The sequence below is a fragment of the Oratosquilla oratoria genome, chromosome 15 (assembly GCF_046742065.1).
Source record: "Oratosquilla oratoria isolate Oo_2021 chromosome 15, ASM4674206v1, whole genome shotgun sequence".
Classification (NCBI taxonomy): Eukaryota; Metazoa; Arthropoda; class Malacostraca; order Stomatopoda; family Squillidae; genus Oratosquilla; species Oratosquilla oratoria.
This window is the reverse complement of record NC_134791.1, coordinates 15,603,623-15,616,652: the sequence shown is the minus strand read 5'-3', so window position 1 is coordinate 15,616,652 and position 13,030 is coordinate 15,603,623. Positions and strand designations below refer to the sequence as shown.

General features: G+C 40.2%; 1 protein-coding gene across 7 annotated transcripts in view; it reads right to left on the bottom strand.

The window, feature by feature from the left end:
- SNF4Agamma (SNF4/AMP-activated protein kinase gamma subunit) overlaps positions 1-13,030 on the bottom strand; it is an 812,417-nt gene that overhangs the window by 691,734 nt on the left and 107,653 nt on the right. For 2 of the 7 annotated variants that reach the window (XM_076198592.1, XM_076198590.1), the window contains exon 1: positions 9,966-10,060. The exons of 2 other annotated variants lie outside the window; for them this stretch is intronic. The gene's annotated coding sequence lies outside the window, so the exon portion shown is untranslated. Of the gene's footprint in view, positions 1-9,965; positions 10,068-13,030 lie in introns of those variants that run through there. 3 more of the 7 variants (XM_076198591.1, XM_076198593.1, XM_076198589.1) reach the window with 2 other exon arrangements.

The following is a 13,030-nucleotide window of genomic DNA, read 5'->3' as shown; positions in this document are numbered from 1 at the left end:
CAAACAAGGAAAGAATTAACAAGATAAGAAAATTATGAAAGCCTACCAATAAATGAAACATAAAAAAGAGAAAAAGAAAAACGACCCTGAGGTGTTATCTTAGGTCTGTAACACGACAACAGTTATCATATCATTATGACACACGAGGCGACACACGCTGGTCAGAGACACAACAAAGCGACACTGAGGTCCTCCAACGTGGTGAGGATTCATCTCGGCTGAATAAAATCCCCCTGCGGAGCTCAAAACAAGAATACGAGTCATGCGAGGCATCGCAAGGATTAAGGAATTTGGATTCAATACCTTAATGTTAGGAGCACCAATTTTTTTTTTTTTTTTTTTTTTTTACAGAGGGGCAGATAACTACGAGAATGACGAATACGGGCCACATATCCATTTTGTTCATTGCAATACAGTGAATATTTTTTTTTCACAAGAATGATAAAAATAAATAAATAATAAATTACGTACAGCGTGGCGGCGTGCCAGATGTACTGACCTCGCGGGCCGTTCGGTGGCCCTTGCTTTAAAGGGAAAGCCTTCCTTCGGTTTAATAAAATCGTCTGACGTCAGTTCATGTAAACGCGAAAATCGTAGAAGGCAGAAAAGAGTTAGCTATCAGTGGTTTACTGGCGTTTCTATCCTGATGGGACAAAATCGCGCTTCCGCCCAAGGTAACATTCTGTTGTTTGAGTGATGGCTTGGTGAGCCAAGGGCAGAAAGAACTCAACAATTATTATCATTAGTAGTAGTAGTGATAGTAGTGGTAGTGAAAATAGTAGTAGTAGTGATGGTGGTAGTAGTAGTAGTAGTAGTGATGGTGGTGGTGAGTAGTAGTAGTAGTGATGGTGGTAGTAGTAGTAGTAGTACCAGTAGTACCAGTACCAGTAGTAGTAGTAGTACCAGTAGTAATAGTACTAGTAATAGTAGTACCAGTGCCAGTAGCAGCAGCAGTACCAGTAGTAGCAGCAGCAGTACCAGTAGTAGCAGTAATAGTACCAGTAGCAGTAGTAGTAATAGTATCAGTAGTAGTAGTAGTAGTACCAGTAGTAGTAGTAGTAGTACCAGTAGTAGTAGTAGTACCAGTAGTAGTAGCAGTACCAGTAGTAGTAGTAGTAGTAGTAGTAGTAGTACCAGTAGTAGTAGTAGTAATACCAGTAGTAGTAATAGTCGTGGTAGTAGTAGTAATAGTCGTGGTAGTGGTAGTAGTAGTAGTAGTAGTAGAGAGGGAGGGGCCAATGAACTTTGTCTGTGGGAGACAGATCCTGACTGCTTTCACCACACACTTCCACGAGGTTGGAGGTCGTTAAGAAGAAAAAGAAAAGGAGGAAAAAGAAGAAAAAAGTAGTAGTAGTAGCGGTAGTAGTAGTAGCGGTAGTAGTAGTAGCGGTAGTAGTAGTAGCGGTAGTAGTAGTAGCGGTAGTAGTAGTAGCGGTAGTAGTAGTAGCGGTAGTAGTAGTAGTAGCGGTAGTAGCAGTAGTAGTAGTAGTAGTAGTAGCGGTAGTAGCAGTAGTAGTAGTAGTAGTAGTAGTAGTAGTAGTAGTAGCAGCAGCAGCAGTAGTAGTAGTAGTAGCGGTGGTAGTAGTAGTAGTAGTAGCGGTGGTAGTAGTAGTAGTAGTAGCGGAAGTAGTAGTAGTACATGTTTGTTTATTCTGGGGGGGGGGTAAGAGGTTCCGCCCGAGAGAAACTATTTGGTGACTGGCCGAAAACAAGCAAGCCTGCAACGTCAAAAAAAAAAAAAAAAAAAAAAAAAAAAAAAATAGACTGTGGCTTCATTTCAATTACCGAGTAGACTCCCCACCACATCCCTTCCTCCTCGGGTCCAGATATATAGCCCCTCCAGCCGAACAAGCCCGTCTGGGCAGCGCCCCTGACGCCCAGATGAGGCTGCCTGCTACAGCCATCCCCGTAAAGTTGATGTTGCGCAACTGTGCAACCTGAGTTGCAAGCTGTGCAACATTGGGCAACCCCCGAGCTGCCTAAGACCTTGCCACACCGACGCCTTTCCTGGAATCTGAACTCTTGACTTCAGTTCCTACCCAGAGTTATCTTACGACACAAAACCCAAAATCCGATACTCCCTCTATTCAATAAAATTACCCAAATACTACAAAGGAAAATCGATCACGTGTACGCTTGATAAATTGAACAAAATTATTATGACGTGAGAATTAGCGTGAGTCAAAAAATTTTGCACGTGATTGTACATTCGTCTTCTGTTTATGTTAGACAATTTTATTCAGTTCATGCTCGTTCTCGAAACAAAACAGGGTCTCGAGTATCGAGATCTCCCCTTTTTTGTCCGTCGTTTATGTAATAGCAAATTCTCTATCTCTCACCACGTTAATAGGTCATCGAAGCAAATCCAACGACACAGAATCCATACACCATATACTGTTCTAAACATATACATACATACTGTACATACACACATACATACACACAATTATGCACACACACATACACACACACATGGATACACACACTATATATTTATATATATATACTTATATATATATATACATATATATATATATATATATATATATATGTGTGTGTGTGTGTATGTGTGTGTGTGTGTGTGTGTGTGTGTGTGTATGTGTCTATGTTTGTACGTATGAACATAATCGTTACACCAAAACATTCTTTACAGTGTTGTGTTACATAAGGAAAATAAATAGATAAGTGTAAGATTAGTTCAAAGGAAGCCAATTCAACTCTTTTCTTTGCTTTACTGTTGGACAAGAGTGGGATATCCTTGACGAGCCAAAGACCTCCATTGTGTAGATAAACGATCGAACAAGAATTCACCAACAAATAGAATAAAGTAGAAATCCTCCCTCCCTCTCTCTCTCTCTCACGTTAATGGACCAAGAACAATACAAGGTCTAAAGTATAATATTGCATTAACAGAAACAACAATAATGAATTCTCCTAAGAACTGTGCAGCAAAGGTCTTGCGTTATCTGGGTTATAAGCTTCCAACGGGGGCCAGAATTTTGATAAATCCATGTATGTATGCATATGCGTGCGTGCGTGTGTATAATATATACATACATATATGTATGTATATATATAAATATTATATAATATATATATATATATATACACGCATATACATATATATATATATACATATGTATATATATATATGTGTATATATATGTATATATATATATGTGTGTGTGTATACATATATACATATACTGTATATATTATATATACACATGTGTGTATATATATATATATATATGTGTGTGTGTGTGTGTGTGTGTGTGAGCGTGCGCGCGCGCGCGCGTGTGTGTATGTGTGTTGTTTTAGTTTTTTCAACAAATAACCAACATTTCTAGGATTGAAACCACATCCCACAATGCTACGATGGACGAAGCTTACCGTCACCTCGACTTAAACCCAACGGATCAAAATACGCTTGCTCTGTGTGTGTGTGTAATAATAATAAAATAATAATAGGTTTATTGAAATAGCAGTGATACACTGACAATAATACAATAGAGTAATTATATGAGTAATACGCCTATTCTAAGTTTCACAGTGATACTCTGATAGTAATGCAATACAGTAATTATATGAGTGATATGCCTAGTCTAAGTTTTATAATGAGTTTATTGTGCGAACAATGGATGGAATAGCACTGTTCTTGCATCGGTCAGTCCTCGGTGCTATTCCATCCATTGTGTGTGTGTGCGTGTGTGTGTATTCACCTCGGATCTGCTGCAGCCTCCTTTCGAGACAGCCAGACACCACCCTACGGCAGTGAGCTCAGAGCTCATTATTAGCAGATCTCTGGGTAGGTCTGAGACCACTCACACTCCACACACCGGGACAGCAAGGTCACAACTCCTTGACTAACGTCCCGTACCTACTCGCTGCTAGGTCAACAGGGGCTGCACGTGAAAGGAGACAAACCCAACTTGTCTCCGCCCGGCCGGGGAATCGAACCCCGGTTCTCTGGCTTGTGAGGCCAGTGCTTTACCAATCCGCCACCGAGCGTGGTGTGTGTGTGTGTGTGTGTGTGTGTGTGTGTGTGTGTGTGTGTGTGTGTGTGTTACGTAACGCGAGTTGCGAATCCAGATGCGAGAGGGATCATGGCGAATGTCATGGTACTTAAATATAAATATCCAGGACTCTCAATGTGTGTAACGTTATCTCCTGATAGCATCTTGATCAGGACCAGAGGTAACGCTCGTCCTCGTAGCGTTGGTGTGAAGATCATCATATGGTATAATAAGAGCTGATCTAACACACACACACACACATATATATACATACATACATATATATATATATTTCACATAGTCTGAATAAACTAAAACTTGGTTTACCTGTGTAATTTACAAATGTGTTATTACATTTAGCTTTAGTGATATATAATGTATGTATGATTTTCTATGTGGAGACTAACTGACCTCTCTTGACCTGTTACCTTCACCAATTTTTTCCCCTGTAACGTTGACCTGTTATTCTCACCAAACGCTGACCCCCCCATCAATCCAGAGACACACTCCCCAAATACGTGTTCTAGCTGCCGGCAATTTTATTTTATTTAACCAAAGTCAGGTCAATTAAATGTGAAAGAGCTAAAATGTCAACGACGATGTCTTGTGAGACTTTAATAGCGATTTGTGGCTGAAGGGCATTAGGGCCGTTCTCAAAACCTTTTGGCAACTCTGACGAACGCTTCTCTTTCACTAGAAAGTAGATCCCCCCCCCCCATCTAGTTTCCTGATAGATGGGTACGATCCCAGACTAGCTATCTCCCTTATAAAAGCAATATATAGTTATATAAAGCAATATATATATATATATATATATATATATATATATATATATATATATATGTATATATATATATATATATATATATATATATATATATATATATATATATATATATATATATATAGAGAGGCAATATATAGTTTCCTAATTAAGTGTATCTAGCTTACTAGTTTATCTACATAGATCTACCGGTAATTTTCTTGAGCACCGCCTAAGGAATTATATATAAAAAAAAAAAAAAAAAAAAACTGTCGAGTCATTTCTGGAACGGACCTAAGCGTCTTGCAACCCAAAAATTCCGCCTCAACGTCATTTTCTTCGAGCTGTGGCGGTCTCGCATTCGCTTAGTTGTGGGTTCGAATCCCGCACTCCTCTCCGATTGCCAGCAGTAACTGTTACCAGCCCCAAAGTCACCAACGCGCATAGGGCAAAAGTGACGGCTTCGGCCGCAGCTACTCAGCGTCTCCTGGCGTAGCCTCCTCCCCTCCCCCGGCCCCTTCAAGAGAGGAGTCCGCCTATTGGTCACTTGAAAATTATTCACCTGAAAGTCTCTGAAGTATGGCCCTGTGTTGACTACGACGATTTCATTATGCTGAAGGCACAACAGCTATGCTGAAGGCGCGACACCTTTGCTTAAGCCACGACACCTGTGGTGAAGGCGCGACACCTATGCTGAAGGCGCGACGCCTATGCTGAAGGCGCGACGCCTATGCTGAAGGCGCGACACTTATGCTGAATGCGCGACACCTGTGCTGAAGGCGCGACGCCTATGCTGAAGGCGCGACACTTATGCTGAATGCGCGACACCTGTGCTGAAGGCGCGACGCCTATGCTGAAGGCGTGACTTCATTATGCTGAAAGCACGTGAAAGCACGACACCTGTGCTGAAGGCACGTCACCTATGCTGCAGGCATATCACCTATGCTGCAGGCACAACACCTATGCTGAAGGAATGGAACTCGTCTTCCTTTTAGATTAATGACAAATCTAATCCATATTATTCTGGTCGTCGTTCTCTAGACCGTCTGGCCGAGCAGCCCCGTCTCCCTGAGGAACGTCATGGCTGGAAACGGGGTTTTCCTAAGAATCCTTTGTAGAGAATGTGATGTTGTGTTGCTGGCATAAGTAATTGTGTACATTGTAGTCTTCCTTAACGTGTTGTATAGTATGGGGTGAAATGTCACAGGTACATTTTGATCTGCGATGAGATCATACAGAAGCCTTTAGAGAGAGAGAGAGAGAGAGAAAAAAAAAAACAATAAGACCCTACCCGTTCGCTAACAGTTTAACCTTTTCCGAACCAGGACCCCCTCGAGACAGGTTTTGGCAGTCCATGACCATTAACATCTGTTTAGAAGGAATTATAGCTGCTTCATTACTATAGAGTGAGAGAGAGGGAGGGAGGGAGGGAGGGAGGGAGGTAGGGAGAGTGAGAGAGAGATAGAGATAGAGAGAGGGAGAGCGAGAGAGAGAAAAAGAGAGAGGGAGGTAGTGAGAGAAAGGGAGGTAGGGAGAGCGAGAGAGAAAGAAAGCGAAAAAGAGAGAGGGAGAGAAAGAGAGAGGGGAGAAAAAAAAGAGAGAAAGAGAGAGCCCGCAGTGACCGGATGAGATTGGTGTTTCTGGCAGTGTGTTGCCGGCGCCAAGGCTACGATCAGCTGAGAGCCTCCCTGAGGGCTCGATCGGAATACAATCACGTAAGAGTCTGTACTCAATGTCATCGTCGGTGTGTGTGTGTGTGTGTGTGTGTGTGTGTTACCATCCGCTCGACGTACGCGTAGGCGCGTCGACTAGCAACCTTTGTCGATGTCGATGTCGATGTACGTGTGTGTGTGTGTGTGTGTGTGTGTGTGTGTGTGTGTGTGTGTGTGTGTGTTTGTGTGTGATTCACCATGGTCTTTAGATCACGTGTTGGACTCGTGATCGACAGCTTTTACCCTCCCGGACGAGAGCTCAGAGCTCATGTACAGTATGACCGATCTATGGGTAATGCTGTGACCTTACACGCACATACACACCCAACTCCTCGCCCACGACAGTTGGAGTAGCGACTCGCTGCGCAGTAATATTGAAATAATTTCAGCTCTGGGCGGCATTTGAACCCAGACCGCCGTAGTGGCGGCCGGGAAGTCTACCAACTGTGCCATAGATTCGTGTGTGTCGAGCAATCTAATTCAACCGAGGGAAGTTACAACTTAGTCAATTCTTCACTGCTTCTCACAGGCTTATTCCTTCAGGCGATTTTATTCGGAAAAAAAAAAAAAAAAAAAAAAAATGTGTCGAGGTACTTGACCCTTTCCGGTCACTTTCGAGGCTTAGAAATAGTGAGGTCCCTGGTTCGATTCCCTCCAGGAAACGTAATTTGTTTCAATTTGTCTGAAATGAGTGTACACGTGTACACACACACACACACACATATATATATGTGTATATATATATATATATATACATATATATATACAATATATATATATACAATATATATATATATACAATATATATATATACAATATTATATATATATATATATATATATATATGTAATAAAAACACTATAACGATGTGTTCGTAAATATAGGAGTAGCCATCAGGCAAGATAAATGAACGAAGCAGAGCGCTTTCGTGTATGTACAACTTCAATGAATAATACTGAGGATATGAATACACGGAAGCACTCTTCTTCGTTAATTTATCTTACCCAATATTTATTCCTGCATATAAGAATACATAAAAATTAACACACACGTGTGTATGTATGTTTATATATATATATATATATATATATATATATATATATATACACAATATGTACATAAATGTATGTAGATAAATACACACACACACACACACACACACACACATATATATATATATATATATATATATATATATATACACACAATATGTACATAAATGTATGTAGATAAATACACACACACACACACACACATATATATATATATATATATATATATATATATATATATATATATATATATATATATATATATATATATACCACATAATATTAAGTTGATATATCCTCGCTAATACAAATTTGTGGACAAATAATTCGTTTAATTTCTTTAACAATTCAATCAACATAGACCATAAATTCGATTTTGTTGTAGCTTTCTTCAATTTCCTTTGAAATGTCATATATAGTACGACAACCTAACATAATCCCTTCGTTCTGAAGATAAAAGAAAACTGGACAAATATATAAACACGTAAATAATATTGCAACATTGATAAAAGCGTCCTTGAATGAAATTCCTCCCGCGATAGGTTGTCTATTCCGATATACATTAAGCGTTCACAAAAAAAAAAAAAAAAAAAAAAAAAAAAAAAAAATGAATTGGACACAGAAGAGGCTGTTTCTGTCATAATAATCTTATCTTCGGTCATATTACGTCACATTTCTGTCATCTGGTGATCGTTTTTTTTTCCAATATGTTCATTTTAAGAGTTTAGTGTTTATTTGGCTATAACAAGTGCTTATCCTTGGAGACAAAATCTCCCAGGCGATGTGACGTCATGTCGGTGTCACAAGAGCAATCTAACAAAAGCGGTAGAACAGAGAGATATAGTAAACATTGAACAGAGATTAATATTCTATCTACTCTCATCAAATAAGAATTTTACGTGCCTCTGGTCTGTAGGGGTGTCACACGAGGATCCTAAGATATACAAATAAGTTTCTTTCAACAAGACATGGTCGTTTCCAATCTGCTGTCTCATAAGCCTAAAGTTCCAATGTTTTACGGGGCTGCACCAAATTTCGATTAAGTGCGTGCGCGTGCGCACGCGTGCGTGGGGAGAGGGTGTCTGTGTGTGTGTGTGTGCGTGCGCGCGCGACCAAGAGTCGGGTTACTACAAAGTAGCACAAAAACGAGAGTGCAACGTTTCGTTTGAATAGCAGCATACCAGTCAGGCATATCAGTTACTGCAAAAAAAAAAAAAAGTTCGAGCTGCATAATAGTGACGTTTTAACGTTTGTTGCAAAGTTGCAATTTTCCAAAATCTAATTGTTGCTGGCTGAAGATGTGAATTAATATTTGGTATACAAAGAAATTATCGAAAACGGTAAGGGACAAATTACCGTATTTTCACTGGTTACTAGTGACGATATGGTGATAATATTAATAATATCGTTGTTATCATCATCACCATCATTATTATCACAATCGTTATCATTATTCATATTATTAATGGCAATAATAATAATATTTAAAATAATTGCACTACTATCTACTGTTATTAATAATATAAACAAATAAATAAATAAATACATATAATACATAAATAAATACACATAAGACTAAGACTATCAGTCCACAAACCAAGATTCAGCGAATGACCTTTTCGACCTGCACGGCAAAAAACACAAAGAAAAACAAATTTATACAAAACCAGATTTTCTTTTTTCCATAACACGTATCCTGTTGTTTGTCACATACCGATGACACAACATTGGCATCGTAGGCGATTTGACACTGTGTCAATCACACTAGAGTTGGAAATGTACACACGTACACATAACATTTTTAATTCTGACACTAACAGCATGTTAGGTTGTTAGTACACGACATCAGTAAACACTAAACGTAATTAATCAAACTTAACGTTCTAGTTTTATCACATCGAAAACAAGAGTAAATTGGTTTTAAAAAAAATCACACGACATCCTGATGCACCATGTGTCACAATATTATGTATAAAATAAAAAACGTCTTTCACAAGAATATCACATATCACATCACCGCACCGTATGAACACTAACACCGCACGAGAAAATCATCAAATGAATAACTTTTTTTTTTATCACAACTCGAAACCACAATTCCTTTTCCATAGCTTTCAAAAGTTCGTCAAACTCTTCGAGCACCTTTTCCATAGCCAAGATCCTGAGAAAGTCGTCACGGCCAGGACACTTGGGGCTAAATATATCGCGTGAGTAAAGGACAGCGATGATATTATGTATAATGCAATGGAACGACAGTGGGTTTGAACCACGGCAAGACGAGAAGTGTCGACCTGGCCTCCAACTCCCTCCCTCAGCACATCCAAACATCTGCTCTGTTTCAAACTGTGGTCAGTTTAATCCACTTACACGAGTCTACTGGCTTATCAATAAATTAAACTTAGGCTGATTTCACATGTGGTACCTCTTTAGCGTGGGAAATCCTTTAGGGACTGTGTTCTTGATCACTGGCATTAATATACACATTCAGTTAGCAACACCAAACTACCAAGCACTGATGGTGCCGGATCATTGTCCAAACTGTCGTGCACTGTTCGTAGATTAATTTGTCTTTAACATTAAAAATTATACACAAATGACTTGATAATATAGTGAAGCGAATAGAAAAAATTAATAATTCAATAATATTTTACTTTGATTTGACTTTTAAAAGAAGTCGTCTTTCCTTATGTCAATTTGAAAATCGTACACCATGGGACCTGCTCTCTCCACTACTGGATAAGCTTTCTTGCTTACAAAACTTGCTCCAGTTAAACTTTACTTACCATTATTACCTCGTATACTAATGATTGGATTTGTATAGAAAACTAAATGCAGTTTTCTTATATAAAAATGAGATCTATGTAATTCTTTGGATACGAAATTCTCTCCCTCCCTTAGGCAAAATCGATCGTATTTTTACACATGAATAAATATAAAGTAGTACAACCATGACATAAGTTAATGATAAAGACACTTAATACAGAGAAAATATTAATTCAATTATATTGGTGATTCCATTTTGACGATTTTTGCATCTAGATCCAAAGAAAATCAAAATATTCTACAGTAGCGAACATTACATCCAGCAAAAATTGGAAGGCGGTGCACGTGCGTGGAGTTGGCGTACACCGTACATGCATGGAGCTCAACGTTATACGTCCTGCGAGAGTAATTTTCATGATAAAACGAAACAAATCTCAAGAAACAATTCCTTTAAGAAGCTCTAACACAGCACAATGCTATGGAAGAAAGAAAGAACTGAAAGACAAACATAATATCGTAATTTCTTCACCACTACTGGACAGCCATCAGTACTGGTAGCAGAGTAGATTTACGGAAAACCGCTAAAGGTGACTCCATCGTTTTCTACGAAACAAAACGAGAAGAAAGTTGCTGGTCGGAGACGAAAACAGCTACGGAGCAGGTGTGTTGGGAAAAAGAGAAGAAAAACGCTAATAATTTGGCGTGGTAGAAAAACCGGTTTGCTCCCCGCCTACTACCGACCAATTTCTTGGTCGAAAAAGCGCTGAGATGGAGTATTGCAACGTACGCTGTGGCAACGACTGCTAGCCCCAGCCGGGCTTGTCGTCGAGTCTGCACAGCCGTGGCATTCGTCAAGTAAAAGTTATGGAAATCTTACAATCGTGAAAATAAAACCATACAAAAGCGTTCCCTGTGTAAGTGGTTTTACTGATTCACTGGGTATATTGAATATATATCATATAGGTATACGCGCACGCACGAACGTACACACACGCAGACACGCGCGCGCGCACACACACATACACAAACACACATAAATGCGTACACACGCGCGCGCGCGCGCGCACACACACACACACGAATACATAAGCGCGCATACGCACACACACACATACGACTCGATGGCGCGTTGGTAGCGTTAGCGGCTGCCACTACGGCGGTCCGGGTTCGAATCCCGCCCAGGGCTGAAATAATTTCAGTATTGCTGCGCTGCGAGTCGTTACTCCTACTCTCGTGGACGGGGAGTTCGGTGTGCTTGTAAGGTCACAGTATTACCCATAGATCGGTCATATATGAGCTCTGAGCTCTCTTCCGGGAGGGGAAATAGCTGTCGATGATGAGTTCAACACGTGATCCAAGACCATGGTGAATCACACACACACACACACACACACACACACTTATGCACGTATACATTCCTGGAATAGTTTGGTATATTTTTCACCCTATACAGGGAGGAAATAAGGACTAGAACTTCAGACCAAAACTGACGAAATATTGATCCTTTTTACAGACCACAAGCCTACCACTTGCATCGCCTACAGGAAACATCCACTTTCCAAATCCTCCATATAAAATGATAAGAATTTAACTTCTTGAGGCCAAGCCTGTATAGACGAAGGAGGAGAGGAGAGGACGGGGAAGGAATGAGGGTGAGGGAAGAGGAGGAAGGAGGAGGAGGGAGGACGGGGAAGGTATGGCGGAGGAGGGAAGAGGAAGAGTAGTGAGGACGGGGGAGGAAGGAGGGGAGGAGGGAAGAGGAGGGAGGAGGAGAAAGGAGGAGGAAGGAAGGAGGAGGAGTGAGAACGGGGAAGGAAGGCGGAGGAGGGAAGAGGAGGGAGGAGGAGGAAGGAGGAGGAGGGAAGAGGAGGGAGGAGGAGGAAGGAGGAAGGAGAAGGAGAGAGAGATGCCAGGGTCCTGTAGAACTCGAGACCTACAAGACGACAGTACATCCAAGCTAAAACCTTAAGTAAATTAAGAAATAGGTATAACACTCGGAGAGAAGGGGACTGGACCCTACGAGTGTAGGTTTTCCCAGTGTGTGCTAGGTATACACACACACACACACACACACACACACACACACTTTTATGTACCAGAAGAAACTCATTGAAAAACTGACACACATTAGATTAGCCAAATATATTTTGGGTCACATGAATTGTCACCCCCATAAGATCCCACCTGAAGAATTGTCACCCCCAGTACGCCGAATATCAACAGTGGAATAAATATTAGGTTATAGTTAGGTTAGGTTGATTGAGGATTATGCTTATTGTCATCAAGTTATACAACCGAATATTCGTAAACCCAGGATGGCCCACATGAAGAATTGTCACCCTACAATAGCCCACATAAAGAATTGTCACCCTGCCGAAGTCTGGAGTGAGGATTCTTTATGTAATCCTATATTTTCATAGAAAAATAATGTTTATAAATAGTTTTGTTATAGGTTTCTTCTATGCATCCACCTTTAGTATCGATGACTAGTGCGGGGTCGGAAACCTTAACTTACGCGAATCAAGAGGTCATTAATATCGATTTCGAATATCATCTTGAGCCGTAAGGCGTGTTTATAAACTCTGTATGTATCTAGTATGCTCATTCTTTTGAGAAAGTCGTTAGACGAAACGTCAGGAATAAAAGCTTCACCTCCAGTCCATGTTTCCTTTACCGTGTCTACACAACTTGTTCACATGGATTTTCATCATCTTGACAATGACG